The sequence below is a fragment of the Myotis davidii genome, unplaced genomic scaffold, assembly GCF_000327345.1.
Source record: "Myotis davidii unplaced genomic scaffold, ASM32734v1 scaffold507, whole genome shotgun sequence".
NCBI classification, from domain to species: domain Eukaryota; kingdom Metazoa; phylum Chordata; class Mammalia; order Chiroptera; family Vespertilionidae; genus Myotis; species Myotis davidii.
In genome coordinates, this window is record NW_006298968.1 from 199,822 (window position 1) to 217,529 (window position 17,708).

Sequence of the window (17,708 nt, forward strand, 5' to 3'; positions counted from 1 at the left end):
CTCCCATGCACACAGTGGATGCTAAACAGCATCTTGGTAATGAGCGTTGAACTCGATAATTTAATATTTAAGGCTGGTTTCCGGCAGCCAACATTTTTGTCTGTACAGACAAATGAAAATGGAGATGTTAAAATAGCCTGGGCTATGAAATACAAAATGACACTTGTCTCCTAGCTAAGAAATGTATAAATGTAGAGCTGGGGGAGGAATTCTGTTATCTGCTGTCTAGAACACAGGCTAATAACACTCCGACTAGTCACTGAACAGTTCTATATCTCAAGGAACTGGGCCCCTTGCCCATTAAATCACCAATGATTGTGCATAACAAACCTCTGCAGTTTCACATCCTTTCTTCAGAGGCATATCGCATCAGACTTCTTTTCCTTTATGTGTACCTTATTTTTACTTTAGCCCATCGCTCCCCACAGTAGTGTTTGCAATAGATGCACACTAGAATAAGTTAAAAGCTGTTACCGCTTCTTGGCCATCACTTGCGGTGTGCATTTCAGGATTTTGACTCTAAATATTTCTTTTTAATTTAAAACTACCCTTGTTATAATAACTAGGCATCAGCATTCAATAAGGTATTGCCTGTACAATTATAGCACTCTTTTTTGTTGTTAAACTACAAATAAATAGACTTCATGGATTTTGAATATGTTAAATCAGTTTTTACTGCATTATAATAGCTATTTTCAACAATTAAATACAGTTTGTAAGACTCTATGACCTAGGTTAGATCCTAATTTTCGGTAGTAACATTTTGGATATATTTCAGCTCTCTTGGGCAACACTAATGGTAAATATATACCCACATGTAATATGTACATATTTACATGCATAGACACATATATATTTATACTTAATATTTTTTGTGGGGTATGCTTTTGTAAAGAGCACTCTTCTCACTTGTGTCATGATCAGATCCAGTTCCCTTTGATTTAAAAATAACAGAAAGAACACTTTTTAGGTAAACAAAACAAACATCTATTGAGTACTTACTACATACCAATATACTCTGTAATTCTCCTAATTGCTAGGCAGCTGTTGCACTTTATATTTTATAAGTGAAGAAAATGTATCACAGAGGAGTTAGTCTCTCCAGCTTTCATGGCTGGTAAACAAGGGAGCAAAAGGGCCTGATTGCAAAGCCAGTCCTCACCCGCCGCACCAGACGCCTGGAGGACCCAACTGAGAAGCACAGCCAGGGCAGCTGCTCGAGGAAAATCCTCTGACTCTCTAATAAAAGGGATATTCACTTGTGAGATATTTTCTTGGAAGATTAAAACCCATTTTCCCATAAACATTAATGTTTCTTTGTCAAAAGCTAGCGTACAAAGCCTCTTTTACCTAAAATGTGTTTAAATAACTTACCTTCCAGGATTTTTTAAAGGAAGAAAACAATAGTATTGTTAATGTACATAAAGTATTTCAATCTGTCTTATTGTGTAGTCTGTCATAAACTCCACCAAATATTCCTTCTCAAGATATAACCTCTTAAAAAACATGACAACAGGTCCAAAATGGAGTCACTTAGGCTAAGTCTTACATCACCAAACTGAAACAACTTACTTACAGTGTTGGCTCTTCCAAAAATGAAATCTTAAACCAGTCCATCAGGAGTCACCTGATCACCACTAGTTAGTTCCCTGCCTGGTACACACCTGCCATCCCCTAAGAATAGTGACCTTGCAATAACCAACCTGCTTTTTTGCCAGGTGTAACTTCCTTGTCCCAAACCCTTTTGCCTATAAAAGTTTCATATTTTGTACAACTTTTCAGAGCTCCTGTCTATCTGCTAGATTGCATGCTATATGATTCATGAATCATTGCATAAAGTCTATAGGCTCTTTTAAATTGCCTTAGTTATTTAACAAATCATAGAATATGAGAATTAGAAGGAAGGCCATAAATATGCTCATCAAGTCTCTGTTTGCTTTTAAGGGGCCCTTAGGACAAGTGACCTTCAGTTTTAAATTTGGGAGTCAGGGGATCCTGGGACATGGGACATTCAGTGACATGGGACTTTCAGTGCTGAAACTGTGAAAGTCCCAGGCAAACCCAAATAAGTTGGTCGCTCTACATATCTTCTGGTCTAACCTCTTCATTTCACACATACGGAAGCGAAGGCTCAGAGAAGAACACATCAGGTCAAGTGGTTAGTGACCTATGACCCTTGTACTTTTTTGTCCTATGTATACAAATTCATTCAGCCTCCAGATATACCGTAATTCCTCAGGCTCGATCACCAGTTTAATTGTTCATCACCTATGCATTGATTTGTGTATCAGAAACCGAATCTATGCCCTCTTTGTATTTTCAGCGCTGGTCCGGTTCCTGACTCAATGTATGCTATTTGATGTGTGTTTGTTGACTGATGTTGAAGAACTAGATTGTGTTACTTGGGGAAACTGAGGTCTTTATTCAAATTGTATTGGACCATTCTATCCTGTATTAAAGAAAGAATGCTGGGAGCTGCACAGGCAGCATCTTCACCAATGTTTTTCTTTATTTTCTATATTTTATATGATAAACACATTACTTTATAACCCTATGTAATAGAAGCCTAATATGCAAGTTGACTGAGCGGCGGAACGACCAGTCACTATGACACACACTGACCACCAGGGGGTAGGCGCTCAATACAGGAGCTTCCCCAGCCCGAAGGCCCCAGGCCGCTAAGGTGGGTGCCAGTGCCTCTCCTCCCCTATCGCCTCAGTGGGAGGCGACCAGCGGTGGCGGTGGGGGGGCAGGGCTGGCGAGCGGGCAGCGCCAGACCAGCCAAGGCAGGTGACAGTGGGGGCCCCTGATCACCCTGCCAGTCACCCTACAGATCACCCTGATCACTGGCCAGGCCTAAGGACCGTGCCTGTGCAGGAATTTCATGCACCAGCCTGATCACCCTTCCAGTCACCCTACAGATCACCCTGATCACTGGCCAGGCCTAAGGACCGTGCCTGTGCAGGAATTTCATGCACCAGGCCTCTAGAGGAAAATAAAAAGCATTTTTTAAAGAATAATTACCAGGGCTCCCTGTGCCTGTGCTCCCTGATTAACCAGAGGACTGCTGACTCAGGAGGTGAAGATCATGCCTAGGGTAAATGGCCATCTCAGTTGCCCTGGTTGCCAGGTTCTTGCCAACCCCCAGCAACAACAGAGCACCTCCTTCTCCCCGGTCATTGTCCCTCACCTGTTGTCCTCACACGTTATGTGTGGAGACAAAAAGAGGACAGTGGGTGAACAGATTCCAAATGGTTTTCTTACTGTATCAATAAATATCCTCCAAATCCTGTTCATGTTAAAATCTGAACTGGCAGTGGAACATGCTTAAAAATTGATGGAGTGTTTGAGATATGAGATTTCAAAGGACAGAGTTTTTCTCCAGCTGTGTGGCATCTCCACGCCTGCCAAAATGCTCATGGCTTGACTCTGGGCATTCCGAGTGGCATTCCTCCTCTGACGGAGAGGAGAGCCATGTGCCAGGACTCATTAGGAAATTACCCAGTAAACACTCTGCTCCCAAGTTGCTTTCTGACACCAAATAGCTTTCTTTGATCAGTAGAAATGGTATATTATATTCACGATAAACCTTTCCATCGGAGTCATTGCCAAGCAATTCCAACAGAGATGAAAATACCACAATTTTGAAGTTGACCCACAACTGCTTCTTCGTTACACAGTGTGCTGTGATTCAGAGAGGTTAACTCATGACTATTTAATTTTGCTGAAGTGTTTCTACACCCACTTGGAAACATCCTCTTTCATGTTTCCCTTCCTTGAAACTAACAGAGTAACATTGTTCTATAACTTCCAACTATACCCTGGGGTTATTTCATTAACATGGAAGAAGAGGTTTCCAAGATCGGAGGCTGCTAGTTGTTTAATCGTGCACAACAGGCAGGTGGTCCTGTGTGTGCAGCTCTCCCACTCCCACCCACCCCTCTTTCGCGTAGGTTAAAACGAGCAGTGAGTGTCGACTGGGAGAGGAAAATCTCCATCACCAAAGGGCAGTCGGCACTGAACATCAGAGAGGGAGCAAGGGTAACTCTGCTCTCTTTCTTTTAAGAGCTATACGGGGTTTATGTGTATGTTATTTACATAGACTAGAAATCATTTTTGCATCAGTTTGTAAGATCCCTTTCTTCTGTTCTACTGGCTCCTTTCTTTGGAATTACTGAGCAGAACAAACCCCAAAACCATAGTGCTTGTTATGATAGCCCTGATGAGCTCAGTACCACCTCTCACATCAGCATTCAAACTTTTGGGTAGAAAACACAGAAACAAACTCTAGTACAGTGGTGTCCATATCAGAATCACTTAAAGAGATTGATCAAATTACTTAAGTTCTCTCTCACTCCCCTGCACTCTGAAATGCACTCATCCTCACCCAACTGCACCCCATTAAGACCTTTGCCGTCACCCTGGTCAGTGTAGCTCAGTGGTTAGAGTGTTGAGCCATGCACTGAAGGGTTATGGGTTTGATTCCTGGTCAATGGCATGCACATACATGGGTTACAGGTTTAATCCCCAGCCCCAGTTGAGAGTTGTGGGAAAAGCAACAAATTGATGTTTCTCTCTCTTATTCTCTCTCTCTCTCCCCCCCCACCCCTTCCACCCTCCCAGTCTCCCCAATGGAAAAAAGATATCCTCAGATGAGGATTAACAACAGCAGTAACAAAAGAAAGACCTTTGCTCTCATAACTGCAGCCTCCCACTGACACCATAATAGGCTGTGGTCAAGATGCCATTAGTTAACCTGCCACTTCAAGTAAGAAATACTAGCATTTGAAATGTGCACAGCCTCTGATCCAGAAAGTCCACTTGTAGGGATCTATCCTACTGATACTTAACACAAGAAGGCAAAAATATGCAAATGGCCAGGTGAAATTCACCACTGCTTGTAATAAATAACAAAAAAGAAAACAAATGAAGTACTAAGTGGATTAAATAAATTAGGGCAGCGGTTCTCAACCTGTGGGTCACGACCCATTTGGGGGTCGAACGACCCTTTCACAGGGGTCGCCTAAGACCATTGGAAAACACATATATAATTACATACTGTTTTTGTGATTAATCACTATGCTTTAATTATGTTCAATTTATAACAATGAAAATACATCCTGCATATCAGATATTTACATGACAATTCATACCAGTAGCAAAATTACAGTTATGAAGTAGCAACGAAAATCATTTTATGGTTGGGGGTCACCACAACATGAGGAACTGTATTAAAGGGTCGGGGCATTAGGAAGGTTGAGAACCACTGACTTAGGGTATCAGCTCATTAAAATTCTATTCAGCTGTTAAAAAGGAATATGAAAATCTTCATCTGCTGATTATAATAGAGAAAAATAACTCATTCCCTCACTGATTTTGACTGTCTATGAACAGGCTTTTAGTTGTCATTATTACAGAGGAGCAGAGATGAGCAAATGGTTCTTAAGGCTTGACCCATATTGTTAAGAACACTTGGAAGGTTTTGTGAGCCGGTAAAGCTGCAAGACTTGCAGGAGAACGTCCGGCCTACATGGCAGAGCACACTGAAGTGACGTGCATTGGCTACGGCTGTGCCAAGACACTGTTCCCCTCAAAGTGGCCGGGCAAGGTGCAGAGCTGCCCGGACCTGTCGCCACCAGCAGCGAGCAGCTTCTTCTCGTCCCTCAGGAGTGTGGCATAAATATCCAGGGGTCCACCTGTGCCCTGGGGAGCAGGTACGGGAAGTTGGGAATTTCAGAAACTGCAAAAGTTACCTGATGCTTGTATCATTGCTTGTCCCAAAGACTGAATTCCAAAGGGAAAAAACACAAAATATTGACTGTAACTAGAGCAGCCTGTGCAAAAGAACAAAGATACCGGGGGCTATCTGAGCCCTTCCCTCATCTTTTACCCTAAAGTCACTTTGAAATGCTAAGTGAAAGAAACCAGACACGAAAGATCATATAATATATGATTCCAGTTCTGTGAAATGTCCACAAAAGACATATCTTTAGAAACAGAAAGTAGATTAGTGGTTGCCTAGGGCTGGAGGTAGAAATACATTGAGTGCAAATGGTCATCAGGCATCTCTTTGGGATGATGGAAATGTTCTAAAATTGGACTGTGCTGATGGCTTCATGGCTCTGTAAACTTACAAAAATCATTGACTGGTGCACTTAAAATGGATGCATTTCCCAATATGTAAATTATATCTCAACATGTCTCTTAAGAAACACTTTAAAGTAATATTAAATAATTTGTCATTTTAGATATATTACTTGAATATCTTGTTATAAAAAGCCACTTGCATGTAATGATATTCTATTTCTTTATTTAAAAAAGCTAAATTACCCAGTTTGTGCCTGGCCTGTGTGGCTCAGTGGTTGATGTGGGCCTATGAACCAGGAGGTCAAGGTTCGATCCAGTCAGGGCACATGCCCGGTTGTGGGCTCGATCCCTAGTGTGGGACATGCAGGAGGCAACCAATCAATGATTCTCTCTCATCATTGATGTTTCTATCTCTCTCTTCCTCTCCTTTCCTCTCTAAAAATCAATAAAAATATTAAAAAATAAATAAAAGATAAATAAAAAGCTATATTCTAAAGAACAAAAAAAGTATTTAATCTCAAATATGCACAGAAATGACTACAAGGAAATACAAAGAATGTCCTTTTCAGTGGGTGAGGATGGAATTTTAGTGCAGTGAAATTTTTACTTCTTACTTTATGCATTTTTCTACTATTAAATATTTTATGGGCAAATATTTCCTTTATTTAAAAATATAAATTATCCTTAAGGTCTATGTTTTTCTATTGGTTTCAAATGGGCTTGTCACCAAGGTTCTCAGGACATAAATTATTTATAATTAAATATTTCAATTCCAGAATGAAATATAAAGTATTTGATGGTTCTGAAAAAAAAATATGATTAAGGATTTCATGCACCCTGTCTCTTGACAAATGTACTATAGCAATGTTTGACACAGAGTACGGTCTGTGTTCTATTGGTGGTATGGAGGTAATTTTAGGTCAGTGTTGGTGAACTTTTTCATAAAGAGCCAAATAATAAATATACTAGCCTTTGTGGGCCATTCTGTCTCTGTCTCAACTACTAAACTGTTGGAAATCAAAAGCAGGCACAGACAATACATAAATGAATGGCCTTAACTATTTTTGCTGATCCCTATATTAGATGATAGAATGGATAGATTTTTATTTTAACTTGTCTGAATATGTATTAGAAAAATAGAACTAGTACATCTGTCCATAAATTCATAAGTACTATTGCTTAGGGTGAAGTCAGAGTTACACACCTTTTTTAAAGATTGGAGAGCTAAAGAAAAATGTTAAGTAAATAAGAGAACAGAAGTATCTGCATATAAAAAATTATTAAAAATACTTGGGAAATGGCAAACACTTGGGAAAACTGCATTTGAGTATAAGTAGCAATTTCTTATTAACAAAATAAAAAACAAAAAACAGTGGGTTGAAGAAAATCTCTAAGTAACTCCTATCACAAACCAACGCAGTACTTGAGGCGAAGCTCTTTGAAAAAAATATCAAAACGTAGACCAAAAATCCCCCAAAATTTACTAGATCATAGATGTCATGGACGGGCTTCCTAGAATAAAATGCATACTTTGAAACTGAGCTCCCTGAAGCACTTCCAGATTCAGAGACCTCAAGGTGGAGGAAGGAAAGAGAATACACAACAGCATCATTCTAAGGTTTTTTCCCAGGCACTACAGTGCCCAGCACTGAACTCAGCAAATCAAACAGACAAACCAAGAATACCGTGCCCTTTGGGAACCAGTGTCCTCTTCACATACCAATTATGATGACAAGGGAAACTGCAAGTGTCAAAATGTGCCAGCACTGCCTCCATTCATTCAACATGCCACAATCCAGTCAGAAAAAAAGCAGTTTTAAAACTTTTGATTCTTCTTCCACTTTCCTGAACACAGCCATACTTTACAACTGAATACTTAATAGCCATCCATAAGGTAAGTGGTGGGGAGAGAAAGGAGCTAGTATTTTTGAGCACCTATGTGCTAGGTACTCTACCTATGCTGTTTTATTGAGTGGTTATCCTTGATGTGGGCATAATTATCTTCATTTTAGAGAAAAGAAAATGGAAACATTTGTCTAAATTTATCTCCTTTGTCTCCTCGAGATAAAAGTTTCATATCAGGAATAATGAGCAGTAAATATTTATCTGTAAAACTATCTTATTTCTCTGTTAGCTTTATTCAGGTTGCTAAAATGTTCTTTCTATATTTATACTCAACTAAATTGTGCTTGGCTTTACGACTCAGCTTAAGCATGGCTTTCCTTGAGAAGCCTTCCCTAATGCCTCCTCCCATCCCCTGCCTTGGCTCTAGTTCCATAGGATAGGTCCATGGTACACTAGTGAAACTGCTGATTTACTTGACAGTCTCTCCCTTTTGACTAAAATCTCTTAAAAATAGAGATAGTTTCTACTTGATTTCTCTCCTCAGAGCTTTTATACTATGTCTGACACAGAGTAAGAACTCTGTAATCTGTTGAATGAATGAATAAACTGCCCAATGTCTCACAACATGTAAGTTATAGAACTAGGATTCGAACTGAGTGTTTCTTTCCATTATACCAGAAAGAGCACACAAAAAAATGAATTAGCTAATTACTACTTTAGCCTTAGGCTAGTAAAGTCAGTCCATCAATGGCTCAAGTGCTCCATGGGGATCCTTCAGGAAATACTATGAACTAATTTATAAAGGACAAAAAATATTTTTTAATGTCTCAACTGTTATGAAAATAAAAATTCTATTAGGTAGAAAAAATGGGGTTTTGTTGTTGTTCTTTTTCTCAGAATTAAACTCCCAAACAAGGGGGAAGTGATAGTGTGATACTCAAAAATAAAATCATCAAAGTCAAATAAGTTTATCCTTGTAGCGCGGTCCCTTTAGCCCCATAGCAGGCCGAAATATGTCTGCCATTCCATGTTTAACAAACCCTCAGGAAGCTCCCGAGGTGGAAGCTGTCCATATCAAATTGCCTCTTTGCGATTTCCCTAGAGTCGTCACAATCCTTGAGAGCCCAGGAATCTATATATACCTCCTGTCTGACCAGGAAACAAGCTGAGCTCACATTGAATACCAAGTTGTTATTCCTGCTTTTCTTAAGTTCTTTGCAGATAGTTCTGTGGTGTGAAATGTGGTGCGATGTGGGGGCCTTTGCCAGAATAAATTTCCATCCTGCAGGAGCACAAGTACCCAGCCGCTGCTGACACTGCTAGCACGCTGAGCTCGATGGCAAGGTAGTTAACAAAATAGTGATCAGATTGATGCTTCAAATATTCTAGTTGCATCATTATCAGTTCATCATCATCATTACTATTTTTGCTATTATTACCTTCACAATAATGTATTCCCGTGCTCATTTCCATAAGCTTCCAGAATGGGAGAAAGTGCGGTAGCAGCTAGTATACATGAAACAACTTTGTGTAGGGATGTAGAAATGTACTAGAAGATTAAAGCAGCATCTATTATGTGTGTCATGAAAGGAAAATGACTGACAAGTGTTGCTTCAGGCGACTGTGTTCTGCTGCACTGGCAAAATTAAAAAGTATCTGTTGTGTGTCTACTGTGCGCAGAGCACTGTGCCAGGTGCTGCTGTGTTCTTGGCTTCTTAGGCAAGAACTCTGGGGAATTTCTCAGGGACGTCGCCATTGTCTAAGTCAGGTCCTAAGCTTTTCTGCTTCATTTTTGTAAGACACAGCTAGCTAAAATTCGCAGGCAGCATGAACAAAAACTTACACAGGGTGGAGTGAGCAGCAATCCGAACAGTCAAAATAATGATGATTTGTCCAGGGTGTCATTAGGAGACAATTCTGACTTGGAGCAGAGTTTGCATAAGGAAGTAAAAGAAGTGGGACCTGACAGGTAAGCTGGTGACAGATTATAAAAGGTCCTCAATGCCAGCTCAATGCGATATTTTGGTTCAGTAAAGTAAAGTGACCAAAGCAGTGTTTCATTTAGAAAAATTGGAAAGGGAGAGAGGAGTTAGACAAACCAGGGAGAATATGATTGTAGCAGTGCTGTAGTGTGGGCACACTGTGGAGCAGCTACAGAGAAGAAAGATAGAGACAAGAAGTATTTTGAAGGATTAAAAAAATAAAAAAAGACATATTTACTGATCAAGTATTGATCACAGCCCTAATCTAAAACATGTTGCCAAGCCACATTTTCCTGAGTAGGTAAGACTATGAATTCAAGTTATAAAATTCCAGAGCTATGTTGATTCCTCCAGATATTATAATGGTTGATGAGGAGGGCACTTTGCTCACCGTGCACAATCAGTGTAGGTGCTCATAAAAATGTAATCTGTGTTTGTATACCTATATTCCTAGCAAAATTATTCACACTAGCCAAAAGATGGAAGCAACCCAAATATCCACCAGCAAATAAATGGATGTACAAAATGTGATATATACATACACTGGTATATTATTCAGACTTAAAAAGGAATAAAATTCTGATTCATGCTACAATATGGATGAATTTTGAAGACATTGTGTTAAATGAAATAAGCCAAACACAAAAGGACAAATATACTATGATTGCACTTATATAAGGTATATAGTGTAGTCAATTAATAGAGACAGAAAGTAGAACGGTAGTTGCCAGGGGCTGTGGGGGGAAGGCAAATGGGAAGTTATTGTTTAATGGGTAGAGATATTCAGTTTGGAATGATAAAAAACAGTTCTAGAGATAGATAGTGGGGATGCTTGCACAACAATGTAAACATAGTTAATGCCACTTAACTGTACACTTATTAATGGTTGAAATGGTAAATTTTATGTTATGTACTAGAGGCCCGGTGCACAAAATTCGTGCATGGGGGGCAGGGAGGGTGTGTGTCCCTCAGCCCAGCCTGCACCCTCTCCAATCTGGGACCCCTCACAATCCAGGACTACTTGCTCTGAACCACTCGCCTGCCTGCCTGCCTGATTGCCCTTAACCACTCCCCTGCCAGCCTGATCGATGCCTAACTGCTCCCCTGCTGGCCCAATCACCCCTAACTGCCCTCCCCTGCTGGCTCGGTTGCCTTCTTGTGTTTTAGAGTGATGGTCAATTTGCATATTACTCTTTTATTAGATAGTATGCTTTACAACCACACATGCACACACACACACACACACACACACACACACACACAGGCTCTGATGCCTGTGAAAAAGCATGCTCGCTCACAAGAGGAAGGTAAGGCTTGCCAACCCATTTAGCTCAGTGCTCAGACAAGAGGTCCCCTAGCCCCTAGGCCAGACACCATTAGTTGACTTGTCCAACTTTAAAAATGAAAAGAAAAAATGCCAACCATCATCTACATCAAAATGGTAGCACAAGGGCACATGCCTCTCAGATTGTCATCTGCCCCGGTCTGACACTGAAGGAAAAAGAGAGGAAGTCACCTTACTAGTCAAATCAACACCTCCTCTTGCTACTTCCGCTTGAAAACAAACTCCTCCAGGAAAGGAAAAGTAACTTGCCTAGCTCTATGCCTGTACGTCCAGAACCATGACAAACGCTTCACGGACACATTCACTGAGCTTTGAGAAACCAGAGTTCCTTAATATACTTCTATCAATTAAAATTTTCCCAAGTGCATACTCTGTTCAGCACTAAGCCAGATGGAATGCAAATATGGAAAGAGCATAAACCATGGTCCTTGCCTTTTAAGATCATATAATCTACTTGAGGGGACAAAAATCATACAATTATATAATAAGGAACATTATGAGACAGGATATAATTAGTTGCTAAATTGTGTAGTACAGGTTATAAGTGCCCTAGGAGGTCATAAAAATGCCTACCATCCTGTGGAAATGAATTAATGGGTGGGGAAATCTGTACTCACTGCCTGCTTGGGAGAGTGAGCAGAGAAAGCTATAAAATGGAATGAAGGCTTTTAAAAATATCCATTATATTTTAATTTTATGTGTAATACACCTCTTCTACCCAACAGTCCCTTTCTTTTTTCCAGATTTGCTTTTATTCCTCAGGCTTTTTTTTATAAGTAATTAGAAAATGCCTCAAAGGAAAATAAATTAACATACCAACAACCATTTGAAAGAATGTGTAAATTACTGTGAAACAGAGATACTCAATGAAAAATTAGTAAATTCAGCCTTCATAAAAATAAACCTTTCATTCAAAGCTTAATTTGTTCACACAAAGCCAAGAAGAAATATCAATACGGACTCCCTGCCTTCCCAAATGAGTGCTAATGAGATCCAATGACAATTTTATTCATTTAGCATCAGAATTCAGACCATCTGCTTTAAAACAGGAATTCCACATCTCTCTGCATGGCATAGATCAAAACAAAGATTTTTGTTCCTATAAAGACTCAAACTGTGAGTGTATATACTTTTTTTGTTCTGGCCAACCTCAAACATTAAAAATTGTGTGGCCATGTAGCTTAAGTAGTGAGCTGAAGAAGCAAGGCATTAAATTCTAGGTTCTAGGCTGCCAGCGATGATCATCTGTCTCCGTAATTTTCTTTATCCCTCCTTCGTAAGTAGCAACCAAACATAGCACGCTCCATCAGACTTAAGTAAATACAGAGCTACCTGGTATTTCTCAGTCAATGATTAGCCCTACATAATACTGAAAAGGCGTGGAGTAATACATTGCTACATAACAAACTACCCCAAAAATTGTGACTTAAAACAACCATTTTGTTTCACTCATGATTTTGTGGCTCAGGAATTTAGGAGGGCTCAGCTTGGTGCTTCATTGCATCCAACTAGTGACAGCTGGTAGCTGAGCAGAGTATCAATATTTAAGATGGTTTCCTCACTTAAATGTTTTGCGTCTCTGTGGTTCTCCGTGGTGATATTTTCTCTCTCTCTCTCTCTCTCCTCTCTCTCTCTCTCTCTCTCTCTCTCTCTCTCTCGATCTCTCTATCTCTCTCTCTCTCCCTCATTCTCTTTGTCATTTTCCAGAAAGGGCGAGGACTAGAGTAAGGCAAGAAGAGGTGCTTTGGGCATAAATGATTAAACTGGCCTCATTCCCAAGTGCTGCCCTTGTACTTGCTCAACCCTGAGATGAAGTGCCTTCTTAAGAGTGAAGCTCCCAAAGTGAAAAATTTAAGGAGGTTCTCTGTACAGTGTCATGCAAAGGCACCTGAGAATTTTGTACCCCAGGCATCTTATTTGCCTCACCCTATCCCTGGTTCAGAGGTGTTGGGGCTTTATACAGCATGGTGGTCTCAGGACAGTTGTCCTTCCTACATGATGGTTATCTTCCAAGTGGTAGGGAGATAAAGCTGCTAGGTCAGGAAAGGTCTATGCATATAACTGGTATGGTGTCACTTTGGCCCTATTCTATTGGTCAAACTAGTCACTAGCTCTGCCCAAACTCATGAACAGAGAAACAGACATCACCTATTGAGGAGGGTGTAAGATGGTCTCATTGAGGAAAAACAAGTGGTATGAGAGACATTATTGCAGCCATCTTTGGAAAATACACTCTCCCACATCTTCCTTTATAAACATTCCTTCACATTATTCCTGGGAAACTGTAGTGTCCTCCTAGGATTAGCCTCTGAACTTTATCTTCAGTTCAGTACGATGAAGTATACTGCTTGCCACCAGACCTTCCTGTAGTTTCCAGCAGTCCCCCTGGCTTATAAATAAAACCCATACTCCTCTACCTATCATTAAAATGTTCCGTGATTTGGTGCCATCACACCTATTATCAGTTGAATTGCATCCCAAAAAAAGACATTTAAATCCTAACCACCCCGTACCTATAAATATAACCCATTTAGAATTGGGTCCTTTATGGATGTAATCAAGTTTAAAAAGGGTCATGCTGTATTAGGTTGGACCTTAATACAATGACCAATGTCTTTATAAGAAAAAGGACAGAGAGATCTGGACAAAGAGACACAGAGGAGACACAAGAAAGAAGCCATGTGAAGACAGAGTCAGAGGTTAAAGTGATACATCTACAAGCCAAGGAATGCCAATGACTCAGGAGCGACCAAAGGTTAGAAGAGACAAGGAAGGATTTTTTTCCTGGAGTAGGGCCCTGCCAACACCTTGATTTTGGACTTCTGGCCTCCTGACTATGAGAGAACAAAGTTCTGTTACTTTAAGCCACAAAGTTTGTTGTAATTTGTGATGGCAGTCCTAGGTAACTAACATACCACATATCCAATCCTACCCCCCATTGCTTCCAAACACTCCTCCTTTATGTAGGCAAAGGTCTCTTCCCTGGCCCTATCTTCCAATTGATTACTGCATCTGTCTTTGTCTTTTCCTCCCACTAAAAGGAGCAAAACAAAGCAGTATACTAGCACATACCTACAAATTGTGGCTGAGTTACAACTGACATTTCTGGCATTCTGCTAGGCAGAGCTACTTGTCCCAAATGCTGAGTCAGAGAACACCTGGCATAAAGAGAGTTTCACACATTTGTCAACTTGAAAAAAGTGTTGAGAAGATATTAAGTTTTTTTAGTTAAGTGCTTAGACTTAGAAGTAGAACAATTCTTCCCCTGTCATATTCTTTGTTCATCCAAAAGAAAAGTGTTTAAGTGAAAGGGTAAATTATAGGAACAGATCGTGCAAAGCTATAGAAGTCCTTCCTTGGCTGCTCACCTCTTAGCTGTCAGAAAATCTATGAACTGCAGCAGCTTTAATCACTGGACCAAAAATGATGTCAATAACCTCGAGCTCTAGCAAGGCCGCCCTCATTTTTGTTCCCATGTCCATTGTCGGAAACAGTGTATGAAAAGCTTTTGGAGGAATTAGGAAGGTCATTTATCCTTTTCCCAAACTACCTTAAATGGTAACATGTGCAAAATAGATACAATTCTTTTTAATAATAGTTGGAATGGGACATTGTATAGTGCATATTGATCACTTGGTTATGAACATAAATCATTCCGGAGTTTTGAGGGGCAGTGTCTGAAACGCAGGAAGTGATCGACAGTCCTGTTTTATCCTCCTGATCAGTCTACGCCTGGAGCCCTGAGTACCCTGTGGGCACCACCCCTGTACAGAGAACCTGGAAGGCATTTAGAGGAGTGAGCTAGATGGAGAAGAGGCTTGAGGAGTAGCAGAATAACACAGTGGTGTTTTTAACTTGAAGAGTAGATGTTTCCGAAAATAATTCAATTACCTTAATATATAAGAAAGACTTTTCTAGTAGAGAATAAGACTTATTTTTTGTGCCCCAATGAGTAACGCTGCCATCTTTAAATAAATGGAAGTTACAGGAAGACAATTCTGAATTGTCATAAGAGAGAGTCTTAAAAATCAAGTTAGTTGTGAACTGTCCCTAAAAATGTTCATGCAAAGACTTGTAACTTCTCAACAATATCTTATTTATCTTTATAACCCTATCGCATAGCACAGTTACTCCCACATAATAACTGATTAATATGTATTTGATAAATAAAAGAAAATTCAAATCGTCCCTTCTAAACCTAGAATTCTAGTACCATAGGATTCCACAAGAAACCCAACTATTAGCCACTAATTTTTCCTTTTAATGTGTCACATAATCATAATTTTCTTTTAGCTGAATGTATACCCATCAGGAAAATAAAGAAAGATTCCAAACATATCAGTAGGGACATTGTAGTTAGTGCTATACAGTAATTAAGTGTAAAACGTGAAACACTTAACAAGTTCAAGATTGTAATGCACATATTTAACATATACTTAATCCTTTCAAATTTCCCTTATTCAAGGCAAAAGTGAGCTGCAATTTATCAAACCTTTAGCACAGACATTAAGCTTAGTATTTTCACATTCATTCAAAAGCATTTACTGAATGCTGACGGTGTGCCAGGCCTGCTTAGTACTTTCGACCAATTTAGTGAGGTAGGTATTAATATTTCCACTTGAAAGCCAAAGGAGTTATGTAACTTGTCCAAGTTCAGGCTGCCAATAGCCCATACTGAGCATTTGTACAAATTAAATGAAAAAAAGTACCTCTTCTTCAAGATATTTTACTTCCATTTGTCAGAATATGTATTATAATGTACTAATTTTATTAGAACAAGAAACTGTACTATCTTCTGCCATAAAATTGTCTCAAAATATTCAAGTTGATGTCTATGACACAAATGGTGTGCACTTTAGAGGATAATTTTTGTGCAGTGCACAATATACTCAATGGTAAATGACAATCCTATATGAGATCTAATAAATGCAGCGCCAGGGATTTCACTCCAGAGTACTGCCATTGACTCCCACCCCAAAGGAGAATGATCAAGAATTTCACATGAATCACATCACCCTCTGGTTGCATATTATTGCTGTCTCCTTTCAGCACTGTTTCCTACTCAAAGAACTCATTACATGTATTTATGTTGGTATAAGCCCACGGAACACACAGGAAGCAAATAACAATAGATGAATGAGAAGGATTTCTCAGAAAGCCCATCAACAGCATCTCCCAGACAAAAAGGGCTTATCCTAAGCCTGATTTACCAACCAGGCAGAGTGGAAAATAGTCTTCAGATTAGCATAAAACTGTTGTTCTCATAAATGCCAACCAAATAATCAGAACCTAAAGGTCTTAATCATTATAAAGATGCTAATCAGATTTCACGAAAACGAAATCTCAGTGCTTCGGATCAAGTTCAAAGTCAAGTCAAAGTACTTCAGATCAATATTCAGTCAAATTCTGCAAGTTATTTAGAATGTTTAAAAAAACATTTTAAATAAATTTATCACATTTTCACATTTTCAGGGGGGTGGTTATTTAGATAACAGGGATCTTTATGAAAATATTTTTATTTTTCCTAAAAAAGATATCCCAGAGTGAGAAATGGCCTAAATGCCTAATGAAAATTAAAATATCCTAAGAAAGAGCAATGTATGTTTATGTGGTGCTTTAGCTATCCAAACCACACTTTTGGGGTCTCCATTATGTTGTAGGTTTTATTAGATGCTGAAAACACAGTGGTGATCAAATATAAACCATGTTCTGCTCTTACTCCAGGAGGCAAAACTAATGTACAAAGGGAAAGTGTGATAAGTGCTACTGAAAAGGTTTAGGGATACGGAAGCAGTTATGGAGGGATCCATGAGAGAGGAATGCGTATGTGACAGACAGAGACAGCTCCAAACTGCTAGAATGTTTATCTTATAAGGGGGCGGTGGTGAAGGAGGACATGGGGTAAGCTTTGAAACTGATACCAGCCAGGGAAGGGTCCAATTAGAATGTAGCATAAACAGGCAAAGAAGCTGCCGACATTTCTAAACCCATAGACAGAGAGTCTCACTGGACTAGGTTTTTCCCATTTTGGGGACCCCTCCCCAAGAGGGAGCTTGTATACGCTTGCAATAAACTTGCACTCTTTTGTTTAAAACATTTTTGTTGGCGAATTTTTTAAATATATATTTTTATTGATTTCAGAAAGGGAGAGAGAGAAACATCAATGATGAGAGAGAATCTTTAATTAGCTGCCTCCTGCTCGTCGAGCCCGAAACCTGGGCATGTTCCCTGACCGGGAATTGAACTGTGACCTACTGGGGCATAGGTCGATGTTCAACCACTGAGCTATGCTGGCTGGGCTGGAAGGTTGTACTTTTTGACCCCCTTCACCCATTTCTCCCAATTCCCACAAGGGATAATTTCTTAAAAGTACAATAGTTAGGTCTAAAATTATGTGCATTTTAATTTTTAAGGAACATGTCTCACTTCCTTACCAAAACATGACATTC